Genomic DNA, 13,798 nt, shown 5'->3' with positions numbered 1-13,798 from the left:
ATGGTGAGATCAGATGATCCAACAGGATGTGTGGTGGTGAGTGAGGCCGGAAGCCGGGCCAGAGGACAGAGCTGGGGCAGGCACACTGAGATGGGTGGGCACAGAATCCTTCAGCCCACGGGCAGACAGAAAGAACAACAGGCAAGGAGACAGATAAGAAGACAGTTCATCAGACAGAGGACAGGCAGACAGGAGGGTTGGGCAGAGGGACAGGCAGAGGGTCAGAGATGGAACCACTTGAGATGACTGGAACAAAGGCAGGGAGAGAGAGGGACAGGTGGGCAAAGGGTGGGCAGATGGCAGACCACTGGGATTGGCCAAGGCAGATAAGGTAGGCCATGTGACCAGACTTGGTCACAGGTAGATACACCACCCCGGCCTGGGCAGTGCAGCCCTCCTGGGCCTTGCTCCCCCCACCCTTTCTGTTATAAAACCCAGCTTGTGCCTTCCACCCTCAAGTTTCATGACTGCAGCTCCCAGGTGACCTCAGTGGCAACCCAATCTACTGCCCCTGCTGCTCTGTCCACATCCCTTCCTTTCTGGGATTTCAGGCTCCCTCTTCTGCCTATTCCTTTCCCTTATGCCCGCCACCCCACCCCCACTAATCCAGAGACCCCCCCACCTCCACGGGCCTCAGTTCCACAGCCGCACAGAGCTGGTCTCTGTTACACCTCTGACTGTCGGAGGCCAGTCAATCCTCCGATCTGCCTAGAAAGGGGATGGTGAGAGCTAAAGGAAGACAATAGAAACATAATCTCATAATACACAAGGGGCTGGGAGGTCAGTGCCTCAGAGTGGGCAAAGACAAAAGACACTCCAAACTAGCCGTTATTTATTGGGTACACACAATAATTGGAGGGAGCATTACTACTTGGCTCTCAAAGAACCAGGATGTCTTCAGCTGATGTACTCTTGCCCTTGAGGGTCCCAGCATCACAGGACCTTTGAGGCCTCAGCTGTGACCAGAGGCACATGGAGTTGTGTTTCCACATGCCATAACCAGCTCAGGGGCAAGAAGACTAGACAGCCCTAATCCTAATTTAATTATGAAAGGATTTTTCCCCTAAGATTATGTAGAATGGCTCTCTGCATACGATGGTGAACTTGACCTGCCATCTTACCAACTCCCCGCACTTCCACTGGCCTCCTCCCCTGTGGCCTGTTCACACCTTCTCTGCTCTCAGCCAGACCTCTTGTCCCTGCCTCACTCACAGCTGATGACAGCTCTCACCTCCCTTTCACTAGGCAAACAGCCGCGGATGGCCGTGAGCTCTAACGCCTCTGCCTCCCAGGCTGCTGTGATGTGCGCAGCTCTGCTCCTCCCAGGCTGTGGCCACCTCTGTGACTGTTCCTGAATCTCCCCTGAAACTCTTTCTGCTCTGGGTCCCTCTGTGTCAGGGCTTATCAAAGGGTGGCCCCCTGACCAGCAGCATCACCAGGAAACTCGTTGAAAGACACATTCTTGGGTCCTTCCCCCAACTACCACTCTGGGAGAGCCCTGTAGCCCTTCTGAGGACTCTCATGCACACTCAAATTTTTGTGTTTTGTTTCATTTTCCACTATTGGGAATTGAACTCCGGGCCTCTGAACTCAGAGCCCTGACTCTCTTTTATTTTTAATTTTGAGACAGGTTCTCTCTAAGTCACTAAGTTTTCCAGGTCAGGCTTGAACTTGGAATCCTCCTGCCTCAGCCTCCCAGAGTGCTGGGATTAGACCACACCCAGTGAATATGCTATTTTCTACTGGCTCCTTTCACATTTCAACAGACTGTGATTTGTCCCAACTTAAAACACTTTCCCGTGGATCCCTCACTCCCACCTGGCTGTTGCCCCACTGCTCAGACACCCTGTAGAGCAAACCGCAAAAATACTGCTGTCAGACTGATTTCCCTCTTCTTCTCTTTCAAATCCTCTTCAGTCAGGATTTTGTCCACCTGCCATTTCAAGCCACCAAAACTTCTTGATGAGGTCTCCTCAATTCAGTAGCCCATCCTCAGCCACAGCCTGCTTGACCATTGGTAGCTTTTGATTTAACCTGGTCCCCCCACCTCTTCCCTGCAGCACCTTCTCCCCCATACCCCAGGACCTCTTGCTTCTTGGTTTCCCTGCCACCCCTCACCCCCAGAAGTGTCTCCACATCAGCCCCAGCCTAATGGCTCTGAACACCAGTGTGCCCAGGCTTGGCCTGCTCTCCTCTTCCTCACCTTCTGTCCTGCCTTTGGGAATCTCATCCAGGTTTTCTGCTATAAATGCCCCATGGGCAGCTGGGAATGGTGGCGTGGGGCTATAATCCCAGCATTCTGGGAGGCTGAGGCAGGAGGATTGCAAGTTCGAGCCCAGCCTGGGCAATTTAGCAGGACTATGATTCCAAATACAAAATAAAAAGGGTTGGGGGTGTAGCTCAGTGTGAAGGCCCTGGGTTTAATCTCCAGTATGGGAAAAAAAAGCCCCCATAGGCTCCCCCCTCCCCTTAGGAGTTTCACTCATAACTGGGACCTTACACACCCTTTTTCCTGACCCATGTGTTTCTATCCCAAATGCCCCTCACTGGACACCTCCCCTGTCTCCACCTAACCCTGTGCCGGGGTCCCCTGACCCAAGCATAGTATCCTGTAACTACAGTTGACTCCCTCTGTCCCTCTCCAGCCACCCACCTGGCCATGGAAACAGGCCCTAACTGTGGGTCCCAGATGAGCACAGGGTACCAGAGCTGAGGTCCTCTCCCCAGGGGCCTGTGAGGGACTTGACACCTCTGGCACGTCCCAGCTGGAGCCCGGGCCATTCCAAGCCACCCCGTAGGTAGGAATGCCCAGCCCACCTGTGGGCCAGGTATGCAGCCCCTGAGGCCTGTGGGTGGCTCTTGGACCCTCCTGGTGGGCCAGTTCCTCAACAGCTCTGTTGAGGAGATGTGTGCTGACCAAGGACACTGTCCTTCCTGTCAGGCTCTGATGACCTCTGCCTGGGCCTGTCAAGCTATTGACATCCCTGTGGCCCCTGGTGTGGCCCTGGCTCCTGTGGTGAGCTGGAGGGAGATAGCACAAAGGTGGCCGGGAGGTGGGTCCTAGACCCCTGCAAACAGGTGCACAGTCTGTGAATTGCACAAAAACACACAATCCTACCTGAGGTCCAAGTGGACAAAGCCCTCTTCTGGGAGACGTGGGGTTCTCAAGAAAATATGGCCCAGGGGGTCTGAGAGGCCATAATCCTGCCCAGAATCCTGGGAGTCCAGTTCTGACCTGGTAGCAGGTGTCTCTAAGTCAAATGCTTGGTGCTGGTCTCTCTCTCTCTCTCTCTCTCTCTCTCTCTCTCTCTCTTCTCTCTCCTTGCTCTAGAACAGCCACTAGGAAGCATGTGCTGATATCTGCATAAGGAAGTGCCTCTGGCCAGTCTGTGTACCACAGGCCACGTGTCCAGCGCTTGGGCCTCGGTGTACTCTGCCTCTGCAGCTGCCCCTGGCAGGGCCACGTCTTGCCCTTGGGGGCGACTGACACTAGCTGTGGGAGGGCAAGGAAGTGGGGTGCTGCCTCACTCAGCGCAGCCTGGTGTGGACCGGGCATTGTGCCTTCTGCATGCTGGGGCCTGGCACTGTGGAGCCCAGGAATCAGCAGCTCGGTGTCAGGTGGCCCCCATACCCGCAGTTTCAACCATGCTGCCTCAAGGCACAGGGGACTTGGTGCTTTGTGCTGAGCCCTGGGGCACCGGCCCTTAGATATAGTGCATAATGAGTATCTCAGCCCTGTGGCCAGAGTGACCAGGGCTGGGTGTATCAGGATGACATCCATGGGGTGACGCTGATGATGGAGGCCAAGGACCAGGTCCATATGGAGGACTCTGTGCCATCAAGGTGGGTGGGGGGCTGCTTTTGGCAGATCCTGGGTGAGGCACTGGGGAGCTATGCCCAGCAGTGCCAGCACCATGGCACCCCTGTGCCGCCCTTGGAGACACCTGGTAGCCTGCAGTGAACGGCAACCTTGTGCACTCCCTTCCCCTACACACGGGCCAGCGTCCCTCTGCTTGCTAGTTACAGAAAGCCACATCGGTCATTGTGTTGGCTTGCATAAATAACTAAGGCTCTGAGTGGATATTTCAGGCCCAGATCAATCAGGCACTCAGTGTCACCAACCCTGCCTTGGTTTCTCCAAGACACCTCCTACCAAAGTGGCTCCACATCCAGATGATTCTCCTTTGACCCATCTGGCAGCCACTCAGGTTTCTGCTCAGCAGGAAAGAGCCCTGCGTGTCCTGGCAGCTCCAGTGGAAGGTCACCGTGTCTCAGTGGCACTGATTGGCTGCTTCCTGAATCAGTTGTGTGGCCAGGGCAAGAGGGTTCTCCAGTTAGCTTCAGCCTGGCCCTAGGCTCTGCCCCTGGGGATCGCCCAGCTGACATTGAGATGAGGTTAGCAGTAGCAATGGGTACTGGCTGGTGCCAGAGGACAAATGTCCACTTCCCCTGCCTTTGCCTTGCCACCAGCCAATCTTCCTCAAGAGCACTGAGCAGTCATCCAAACAGATTTTTTTTTTTTTGAGACAGGGTCTGACTATGTAATTCAGGCCAACCTCAGCCTCGAAAGTGCTGAGATTATAGGCATGTGCTACCACACCCGGCTATCCAAACAGTTTTTTTGATGGAGGCCCACAGTGCGAAGTGCATTAAGTCTGAGGACCCAAATGTGTTCATTTTCTGTTGCTGCTGTAACAAATTGCCAGGATCTCTGCAGCTTAGAGTAACCCATGCTTCTCACGGTTCAGTTCTGCAGGGCGGAGGTCTAACCCAGTTCTCAGTGGGTCAACAGCAACGTGTCAGCAGGCCTGGCTTCCTTTCTGACAGCTGGGGAGGGTCATTTCCTTGCTGAGCAGATGGCTGGCCATATCCATTTCCCGGTGGTTAGAGGACTAAGGTCCGCATCTCTTTGCTGACTGTAGGCTAGGAGCTGTCCTCAGCTTCCACAGTCCTTGGCTTGTGGTCCCTTCCCTCAGCTTCAAAGCCACTCACTGCAGATGAGTCCTCCTCACACTGTCAGTCTCTCCTTCCTCTTGCTGACAGATTCTTCTGCCTCCTTCTTCCCCTTTCAGGAGCTCCTGTGATTCCACAGGCCCTACCTGGACAATGCAGAACAGTCTCTCCCATCTCCAGGTCTGTGGCATTAATCACATCTGCAAAGTCTCTCTTGCCCACAGCAGGACAGTTTCACGGGAGCCGAGATTGGGCTGTGGACATCTCTGGGTGAGCTGCTTGTTACTCAATCTATGTACACACAGAGTACAAAGTGTCCCCAGCCAGGGCTGTGCACTTGAATACTTTCCATTGCATTCTTTTCCATCCTCTTACTTTTACAATGCAACGAATGCCCTCACTTGCCTGTAACGTTGAGGATGGGACCACAGAGCCCAAAGTCAGGCTGCCTTGGTTAGAATCCCAGCACCACCACTTTCTAGCTGTGTGCTCTGTGTTCGGTTTCCCTTTCAACATAAGAACAAGAAGGATAATAGTATCTACTTTGTGGAGTTGTGAGAATCCAAGAAATTAACAGTTCTTGGCAAGACAGTGAATGTTATAACTAAGTATTGACTCTTGTTAAATTTCAACCTTCACATCAGGGAAAGATGCTGTTTGCATCACTCTGTCCCCCAGGTCAGAGCCACAAGATTCTGCAAGATTCTGGTGACAGACCTTGCCCCAGACCCCTGAGTTAGCCTGTCCTGGAAAGTCCTGGGGCTAGCCCAGCCCTCCCCGATCCAGCAGGCAGCCAAGATGAGGCCCACTCCACCTTCCCACCCCGTTGGGGTGAATGTGACAAGTTCACAGATGAGGAGCGGGCACCAAGGCACAGGAGAAAAGGGTGTGGCCTAATAGCACATGGCAGGGAGGGGTCACGCAGGGCCTGACCTTGCACTGGGTGAGGCTGGGGACACAGCGGTGACTGAGAAAGGCCCAAACAGTCCCCAGGGGCCTACACTGCACTGGGGTGGGCCAAGCTGTCCTCAGACCGTGACAATACAGGGCTCTGCTGGGAAGTCAGGCTGGTGCCGGGGGATCAGAGGAGGGAAGTGTCGGGGTGGGCTGGGGCAGAGGAGGTGTCAGCCCAGCCTGGGCAGTCAGGGAAAGCTTCCGGAGATGGGGACCTTGGAACAGAAGCCTAAGCAACAAATCAAAGTTGACGGGCAAAAGTGGAGAGGAGAAACTGTCCCAGAGGAAGGGACAATGTCTTCAGAAGCCCAGAGGCTTCAGGCTCTGGGGCAGATTAGAGAGAGATGAGGCCCAGGTGGAGACCACACGTCACTGAGGGGTAGGCAGGGAGTAAGAACTGTGTCCAAAGGACGTGGAGCCCCCAACTGCTCCATTCCACAGCCAGTGAGTCCTTTCGAAGGCACCTGCCAGAACAGGAAGCAAGCTCAGCCTCCCTCAGACAACACCCCCTTTGTTGGACAGCGGCAGCCCCTGCAGATGCTAGTGGCCAAGGGAATGATCTGAAGCTGGCTGGACTGGGGCTCTGCCCTACCGGAAGCACCTCTCCCCACAAAGCCAGAGACACCCCCAGAGTCAGTGCTTGCTTCCCCATGACAGTGACTCACTGATCACCTGGGGAACACCAGCAGTAGCCTATGCACCAAAGGCAGGGGAGTGACCAAAACACAAGACTTCCTACCCTGGTGGTGCTGGCATTTGAGTAGAGAAAACAAAGGACACAGTACGAGTAAGCCAGGCTTGGTGGTTTTTTCTTTGTCGGTACAGGGATCAAACTCAGGAGGCAGGCCACTGAGCTAAATCCCCAGCCCCTCAGGCCCAGTGGTGCACATCGTAATTTAAGTACTCTAGAGGCTGAGGCAGGAGTTCGAGTCCAGTCTGGCAATTTAGCACTCAGTGAGACCCTGTCTCAAAATTTAAAAATATTAAAAAAGGATTGGGCTTAGAGCAAAGGCTGTGGGTTCAATCCCTAGCAACACACACACACACACACACACACATACACACACACACACGTAACTACAGAGGTTAGACAGTGTGTCAGGAAGCTGTGGCACATGGGACAGGGGTCCTGGGGAATGGGTGTGTAGTGTCAAATAGTGGGGTTGAGGCTGGCTGGGCACAAGGAGGCTCCATGGAAAAAAACTGAAGGAGGTTTGGGAGCGATGTAGGTGGAGGAAGGTGTTCTTGACAGCAGGACCCCAAGAACGGGGCTTTCCCTTTCTCCAGGATTCTCGGCGCCCCAATTAAGATGAACAAATTCCCATGGCTGACATGGCTAAGGTCAAGGGGGAGGAATCAGGGCCCACTGTTAACAGCCCCAACCCCCCAAACCCTAATTAGCTGTAACGAATACAGCCAGCCCTTCCAATGATTCCCTGCTTTGGGTCCCTTTCCCAGTTTTGCTCCCTCATTTTTTCCCAGACTGACAAATGGTGGTGGCAGTAACCAGCAGCAGGCTGTGTCAACTGTTGGCATCCGGCATTATGTGGTGTCATCAGGTGACATCAGGACAGCTAGCAGAGCTGTACTTTGCCGATTCATGATTTCCACCTGAATAGAGTAAAGAACCCTCCACTGATTGGCAACACCCTGATTTGTGAATCCCCCGAAGCTGGAGGTGGGGAGGCCCCGATACCACTGAGTTACTGTACCTGGTACAGGGCCTTTACAAGCCAAAGTCAGAGCTCATGAGGCTCCTGATTAAAGGTACCCATGGATTCCCACTGCTGCTGGAATGAAAGTTTACCTTCACACCTCTACCCGGAGACCCTCTTGGCTGCCTACCCCTGCTCTTCACCCTCTCCAACTCACTCACTCTAGCTGTGCTGGCCTCTGCAGCTCCTGGAATGCAGCAGACTCATTCTGACCACAGGGCCTTTCCCTTTGCTGTTGCCTCTGCTTGGAGAGATTTTTTTCACTTATCATATGATTGACCTCTTCTCTCTCAGGATGGGCTCTAATGTTACTTCTGCAGGGAGGTCTCCCTGACCACTGTACTCAGAGCAGCCCACAGAGCTCAGTCACTCTTTGTCACTCAACCCAGTTCCTCAATCTGAAATTATCTTTGTTTATTACTGGTCCGTGGCCAGCATCCCTTCTAGAACAGGATTGGTGTCCTTTTGTTCTGAAGGACCCAATAACACATGGTTTAGTTTTCCAAGCACACTGCAGAAACCGCTCAACTCTTCTATTGTCACAGAAGCGTCCAGAGACAATAGATAAGCAAATGAGCTGGATTACATAAAAATGTTATTTATGGACACCAAAATTTGAATTTTACATAATTTTCATGCTTCACAAACTATTTTTCGTCTTCTGATTTTTCCCCCCATGCATTTAAACATGTAAAAGCTGTTCTTAGATTGCAGGCTGTACAAAAACATCACGGTAGGCCAGACTTGGTTCAAAGGAAGTAGCTTTGGCAATCTCTGATCTAGATTATCTGCTCTATGAGGTCAGGGGTTTCTGACTGTCTTGTCATTGCTGTTACCCCAGTCCCTAAAACACTCCTGGCATGTAGGATGTGCTCAGTTAAGACTGAGCAAATCAATGCACGGAGACAGGATTCAAAACATGGGATAGAGGGTACAGGGGAATGAATCCGGAGCCTTTGCACTGAGCTGTATCCCATCACTATTTCACTTTTTATTTTGAGACAGGGTCTCACTAAGTTGCCTACAGTGGACTAGAATTTGTGATCCTCCTGCCTCAGTCTCCTAGAGTGCTGGGATTCCAGGTATGACCCACCATGCCCAGCTGCATTTGTTTATCCAACATATTTTCATCAAGGCTGGGGCTGGGGAGACAGCAGGGAACAGGATTGGGTCTTAGGGCAGTGATATGACATCTGTTCAGACAATGATGTGGGTTCCTCAGAGCTGGCCTGTCCTCCACAGCCACTATGAGCTCCGCAGCCTCTCCTGTTCCAGCTCCAGCTGGCCCTGTGCAACAGCTGCCTGAGGGTTGCTGGCCTGCCCAAGAGGGCCGTGGATGTGTCTCAGGCTTTGTGCTCAGCAGCACTGACTGCATGGCCCCCTCCCCTCTCAGTGAGGCTGCTCCTTAGGGCCAGGTAGCGCACAGCCAGGGAGGCCTTCTGGGCTGGGGAGCATGGTGAGCAGTTCTGTTGCTGTGAGCCTTCCAGCTACACTATGCACCACTCCCTGGCCTCCCATCAGCCTGGACGGAGATGCAGGACCCTCCAGGGCATCTCCAGGTCCATCCACTCTCCGCTGACACCTGCCAGGCACCCGGGCACTGGCATATTATCACCTGTGATAGGAGGCCCACTGAGTCTCCAGGCACCTGGGTGTCTGCCTTTGCCAAGTCTTCTGACTCTGCTGGCTCCTTGCCCTTTTTCCTGGTGGAGCTGGGGCAGCAGAACAAGTCCAGCAGCTCCCAGGTTCTTATTTGGCAGATGTCTGTCCTAATGGGACCCAGGCCCACCTGTGGAGGGACAGCCTAGGTGCAACTCAGGTAAGCACGTAGCTTTTAGGGGCACGGAGAGTCCAGGAATCGCAGCCTCTTAGACAAAGCCACAGCCCTAGGGGAAAATTTGACTTTCTAGTATTTTCACATTTTTGGTTTTTTGAGACAGGGTCTCACTATGTAGTCCAGGCTGGCCTCAAACTTGTGGTGATCCTCCTGTCTCAGCCTCCTGAGTGCTGGGATTACAGATATACGCCATCACTCCTGGCATATTTTCACATTTTAACCTTTATTTTCTGATTATACATGTGTGGTAGGTTAACTAACAGTCAGCTTGGAATGCCCAGTTGAACTGAGTCAGCGTGGTTCTGGGCATAGAAGACCCAGCTGAGAATTGTTGCCAACCAATGGCATAAAAGGAGAACTGGAGAGGAAGACTGTTTGTGTGCTGTTGATTTTCCTGGAGAGGCTTGCCGCAGCTGGTTTTCCTGATAGAGCTTGGCTGTCCTCATTGGAGGAGGAGCTTGAATCCTTGCTGTCGCTGGGAATGGCTGCTATTCTAGTCAAGGGAGCTCTGGTCTTTGCCTTAAGTGTCACTTCCTGGCTCCAGTGCAGATCCCTCAGCCTGGTGGGACAAATCCTTCACCTTGCTGGTGCAGGCTTTCTAGCTTTCACCACTGGCCTCTGGCTTCTGCCAGTGAAGATCCTCTATATGGACAAGTGTGAGACATTGCCTTGGACTCTAGGCCTCTGGCTGGACTTGAACGGGACATTGTCGTGGGACCCAGGGCCTCGGGTGGATTCTTCGGGTCTCTAGCATGTGGACAGATCTCTTGCATTCCTCTGCTTTTGACTTTTTGTGTGAATATTATAAAATAATTCTGTAAATTATGTGTCCTGTATTAAATCTATTCCCTTGCAAACCCTGACTACAACAACATATTTTTCTGTTTCTATCCCTCAGACGTCCTCAGGTTAAAATAACAAACACCCTAAAGGGTGTTGGTCTAAAGGCCAACTTGAGTGAAAAAGGAATTTATTGGTGTACATAGTTGAAACAAAACCTACACATCCCTGGATCCAAGAGGTGGATCCAAGTGCTGGAATAACATGTCTGGAACCTGCCTCACTTCTGGGTTCTGTTTGCCCTCCTTCAGGTGTGTCCTACACCATCTTGTGAGGACAAAGATGGCTGCCATTTAGCAAATGCCTCTGGAGGAAGAGATCACTTCCTGAAGAGTCCCAAGGCTGTCCCTCACTGGACCAGCTTGGTTCATGTTGTTACTGGAGTTTTAGGGTAAAAGCCTTGGCTCTGGGGTCCCCAGCGGCTCAGCCTCTTGTACCAAAATAGTAATCAAGGCGACAGGCAGTGATGAAGGCCAGGAAAGGAGCTTTCATCAGCAGGGTCATTCTGGGAAGCACAGACAGAGACCCAAGATCTGTCTTAGAGGGGCTGACAGAGCACTGGGGTTGTGTACAAAAGGGCAACAAAGACAAAGGCTGGGGTTCACATAGCTGGCAGCTTCTGTGACCCTGGTCCAGTTGGGTCTGGTTGATCGGTATCTCAGGATGGTTTTGTGAGGTGGCTCTGGAGAAGTCCCTCTGGCTGGAGAGGGCAATCTGGTTCCCGTGAGATGATCATTCCTGCTTGAGGAGAGGGTCACCTTATCTTGGCTGGTCGGCAAGGCTCTGCTTTTCCTGGAATCCGAGATGACTGCTGGCTTAGGACAAGGACTGGAGATTTCTAGCCATCACTCCACAGGGTCTGGAACAGGACATTGTCAAAACTAGCAAGCGGAGTCCCTGAAAATCCTGAAAATGCCTTAGTTACTCTTATCTTGGTGTCCTTGGTTTTGGTACCAGGGATCGAAGTTGGGACCTTGCACTTGCGAGGCAGGCAGCGGAACCGCTGAGCTAAATCCCTGCCCCTGTCCTTGATTTTGAAGGAAGATGAGATAGGTTAGGTAAATGTAGGGCTTACAAACTTTTATTACTAGTTTTTAGACAAATGTTTCTTAAGTGATTAACATGTCTATGTGCAGAGCTAAGCACAGATCTGACCCAAAGTTTTAAAGTAATAAAAGAGATGGTTATAACATGCAGGTCGAGATGCTGAGCTTCATATCACTTGTAGTTTTCCATGGGCACCTGCAGCCTCATCTCTATGTCCTTGTTATAAGGCAACCATCCTCAAGATCTTGCTGAGGATGCTGCTTCTGGGTCATATGCTGGGAATGACTGTGGGCTTAACTTCCTATGATCCACATGCAGAATTTGCAGGGATAGATTCTGAAGGGCATCCTGAGAAAGGAGAAATGAATGCTGAGCAGGATAAAGCTAAGGATTCTCACTATAATAGTTTTGTCTTTGCCCCTTCATTTAAATGTTTTTTACATGTATTTGAGCACCTACTTCTTGTGGAGCAACATTGAACCAAGTGAATATGGTCCAGATCCCCAGGGCCTTCTTTTGTCTGCTCCTTTGCTGAATGGCAAGGCAGCTGCCCTCTCCGAAGGCTTGAAGAGGGCAGACTTGTCTCAAGGGGAATGGCCTCTTATTCAGGCTAAGGTTGGCCTTTGGTCTGTGGCTCAGCATGGAGCTCACCTAAAGTCTCACCCTCACCCTGCCCCGGCCCTGTGAGGGTCACACTCCCAGGCTCTGCAGCAACTTCAAGGGCAGCCCCAGTGATGATGAAGAGCCCACATCACCTGGGAAAGAAAGAGCAAGGCATGTGGCACTGCCTGTCCAGTCTGGCATGACCAGAGGCAGGGAGTGTTGTCCAGGAGGAAGTACAGGCTCCTGCAGGACCCTCAGGGGCCTTTGGCCTCTGCCCTGTTGAGCTCCACCAGATCCCTAAGGTGGGTGTCAGTGATCTGTGTCTTGCAGGGGACAGTGACCGGATCCTGTGCCTGGCCCTGCAGGCATATGGTACATCTGCCAGGATGCAAACGTCACTGCAGGGCACTGGAGAAGTTCCTCCTTTGGTGGTGAGTCACAGTTGAATGGGGTGGGAATTCATCCGCATATTCCAGATGACTGTGGCAATTATGCACAGGGCCCTGTTTCTGTCTCCCTGAGCTGCTCAAATGCCCCAGCCACTTCCCACACTCGGAAGCCTGGCAGGTATCCCCAGACTCTTCCCAAGCTCCAGCAGGATGCGTGCAGAGGGTTGGGACCCTGTATTCTGCTGATTGCTATATATTTTGAATACCACCCCTAGGCTGGCTTGATGACTTTTTGCGCTTCTTGCCTCCTTGTCAAGGTGACTGGATGTGCTTTTTCACCCTCAGGAAGCCTCATCTGAGATGCCTACCTTTCTAATTCCCAGAGATGCTAAGCAGTGGTAACACTGATTGCATACCTACTAGGACTGACGGGTCTTCGTGCTCACTGCTTTCTCCTGAGAAAAACCCTGCAAGTGGGAGATGATGAGTATTATTATCCCTGTCTTAGAGGTGGGGAAACTGAGTCTTACGGAGTTAACACCACAGTTGAGAACTCAACTTTCTCTAGTGATGGAAAGAAGTTTTGTTACAGCTATATCCTTCCTTTTCTTCCTTCCTTCCTATCTCTCTCATTTAATTCTTTATGATAGACATTTTCAGCATAAACAAGGACAATGAATGCCCCAGTACCCATTAAGCAGCTTCAACAATGGCCAAGTTGAGAACAACCTTGAGCCTACCTGTACATTTGCCTTATTTATTCATTTATTTTTTGTAAAGCAAATCCCAGTCCTCGTAAACCCATAAACCTGTAAACGCTCCAGCATGATTTTCTTTTTTCTTTTTCTTTTTTTTGGTACCCGGGATTGAACTCAGGACCTTGCACTTGCGAGGCAGGCACTGGAACCACTGAGCTAAATCCCTGGCCAAATAAGTTCAGTCTTTTTTTTTTTTGGTACTGGGGATCAAACTCAGGTCCTTGCACTTGCAGGGCAGGCAGTGGAACCACTGAGCTAAATCCCCAGCCCTCCAGCATGATTTTCTAATAGATTAGGATTAGGATTTACAAAAGAAAGAAAATACCAGGCATGGTGGCCCGTGGTTGTAATCCCAGCACCCTGGGAGGTCAGGAGGGATGGGGTGGAGGTTTGGGGTAGGGAAGAAGGGTAGGCTGGAGTTCACTGGAGTGGGAAAGGTAAGGTAGGGTGGTATTGTTTCTGCAATAATAATAGGCCATGTTCATCCAGGCTTGCAGTCTGCAAGGCTCTGTCTTACTATGACTTTATTTTAACTTGCTTTGTTCTCACAAGCACCTTGGGCTGGATCTTGCTCCTGAGAGGGGAGCTGGCCATCCTGGGGGTAACAGAACACCCCAAGCTTGCCAGGATGGATGCCCAACCCAGGACACCCACATTCAACCGGTGTGCTTGGTACATTGGGGATTTACAACGTGCTGCCCT

At 51.8% G+C, this 13,798-nt stretch overlaps 1 long non-coding RNA gene across 4 annotated transcripts in view; it reads right to left on the bottom strand.

Annotated features, from left to right (window-relative positions):
* Positions 1-633: 633 nt before the first annotated feature.
* LOC101707772 (uncharacterized) overlaps positions 634-13,798 on the bottom strand; it is a 25,226-nt gene continuing 12,061 nt past the window's right edge. Inside the window, exons 5-6 of one of the 4 annotated variants that reach the window (XR_015443077.1) lie at positions 12,755-12,805; positions 634-11,694 (exon numbers count right to left, since the gene is read on the bottom strand). This is a non-coding gene — a long non-coding RNA (uncharacterized LOC101707772). Of the gene's footprint in view, positions 12,806-13,798 lie in introns of all 4 variants that reach the window. The other 3 variants (XR_015443078.1, XR_015443076.1, XR_015443079.1) reach the window with 3 other exon arrangements.

Source organism: Heterocephalus glaber, unplaced genomic scaffold, assembly GCF_053883595.1.
Source record: "Heterocephalus glaber isolate CG9 unplaced genomic scaffold, H.glaber_assembly_v1.0 deba00001561, whole genome shotgun sequence".
In the NCBI taxonomy this organism is placed as follows: Eukaryota; Metazoa; Chordata; class Mammalia; order Rodentia; family Bathyergidae; genus Heterocephalus; species Heterocephalus glaber.
The sequence above is the reverse complement of the archived record's forward strand: the minus strand, read 5'-3'. Positions and strand labels throughout refer to the sequence as shown.